Source organism: Sinocyclocheilus rhinocerous, unplaced genomic scaffold (assembly GCF_001515625.1).
Source record: "Sinocyclocheilus rhinocerous isolate Xijiao unplaced genomic scaffold, SAMN03320098_v1.1 scaffold275, whole genome shotgun sequence".
NCBI classification, from domain to species: domain Eukaryota; kingdom Metazoa; phylum Chordata; class Actinopteri; order Cypriniformes; family Cyprinidae; genus Sinocyclocheilus; species Sinocyclocheilus rhinocerous.
The window spans coordinates 365,174-367,134 of NW_015659967.1; positions in this window are offsets into that span (position 1 = coordinate 365,174).

Here is a 1,961-nt window from a genome sequence, read left to right on the forward strand (position 1 = left end):
CTTTTTACTTAAACGATATAGTCGTGTTGTAATGATGAAATCACAATGGATTTATGTAACAGATCTTCATATGGAACTATGAAACTTACTACTACATTTGTGAACCAAACTTTTGTTCAATAAAAGTTAATTATATTCTCTCGTTCCCATAAAATATTACATATTTAACGTAAGAGTACAGATACAGAGTTATATTTAAGCCATTTTAAGGCATGAAGAAATTATTTTCATAGAAAAAAAGTCATTTTGCTTATCAAATGTGAATTTTAAGGCAAAAAATTTGTGACTGCAGGGGGAATTTAATAATTTAAAATATGATATCATTTAAAGGATGTAAGAGTATGAATTTAGAGTTATATTTAAGCCATTTTAAGGCATGAAGAAATTATTTTCATAGAAAAAAAAATGTCATTTTGATTATCAAATTCAAGTTTTAAGGGAGAGTTTTAATTCGAGAATTTTAAGGGATAAAATAGATTTTATATATATAATATATACATGACCCTTTTAATTAGGTTCCTACTGTTTCTTCAAATTAATTAATTTAAAGAATTTTAGCTCTACCATGAAGTTTTTAGCGTGAAAAACGTATCTTTATAAATTGAGTTCAGCATCTGTCCCTGCAGTACGATCAAAAAGAAGATTGAAAAATTCCATTGATGTAGTAGAGAGCAGATGTTTTATGAGTCACCTGGTGACTTATTCTTCCAAGCAGGAGTAAATTATAATATCATTACATGATATGATGATACTGGAGATTATTATAATTATTATTATTATAAAGTACTATTTGGATGGGATTTTTTTTTCTTAAAGTTCTTAAAAGTACAGCGGGCAATTTGCTTTTTTTTTTTTTTTTACAGACATTGTGTGAGAAAAAAAACACAAACTGTGAAAGACTGATTTGCATTTCAAGTACATACATCTTATATTTAGGCCTAAATGTATATTTTTAGAGTGTACCTAGTAACCTCTTCTTCCGAATTTATGACTGACACCGAGCTTATCTAGAGCTGAAAAGTTTATATTCACGTTTCAGTAGGTTCAGCTCCAATTTAAAGCTAACACCAAATAAGTTACATACTTTCTACCCTTCATAAACTGCTGTCATGTCAGCAATTTCTGCTGTGGCCACAAGTTAGGAACAGATATAATCATTCACAGACTTAAAATGGTAATGGGGAAAGTTTTCGTTCTTGCTTCAGGGACAGCAAACACCTGTCAAGTGTTTCTGTTCTCTCCCGCATATCAAGGAGACATCGCTTGAAAAGAGTTTTTAAAGCCGGGACAGTGAGATCTTCAAAGGCATAGATCAGTAAATGAGGAGCCCTTGCAGATATTTCGCACAACTTTTCGAATGTTTCAATGTTGGCGGATGAAGAACTGAATGAGATGAATTATTAATGTAAAGTGGAGGGTGGTATGCATTCATCTCAGGCGCACTTGATAAACTAGTTTTAAATGATGTCTGACGTGGAGGTCTGAATCTCAGGCGGCAGACAACAGCCTTCCAGACTCATTCAGTTCAACTCCAGTTTCTTTTCATCCTCTAGTCAGAAAGGCTACAGATGACCCTCTTACAAGTTATTCATATGTTAGGAATGAGTATTTTATATAAAAAAAATTGACACTTAAGATTATCACTCATTCACTAATCTTCTTTCCCTGCAATGACCTGTTAACTTGAGAACTGCTGCTACTTGAAACTCATTTGGCCCCAGAATTGGAGTCTGATTATTTAAGAAATTGTTCAGAGCAGGGGCCAGATACACAAAGATCTTCTTAAAGGGGTCATATGATGCTTTTTTAAAGATCATTATTTTGTGTATTTGGTGTAACAGAATATGCTGACATGCTTTAATGTTCAAAAAACACATTATTTTTCAAATACTGTACATTATTGTAGGTCCTCTATGCCCCGCCTCTCTCAAACGCTTCGTTTTCTACAAAGCCCCCTCCTT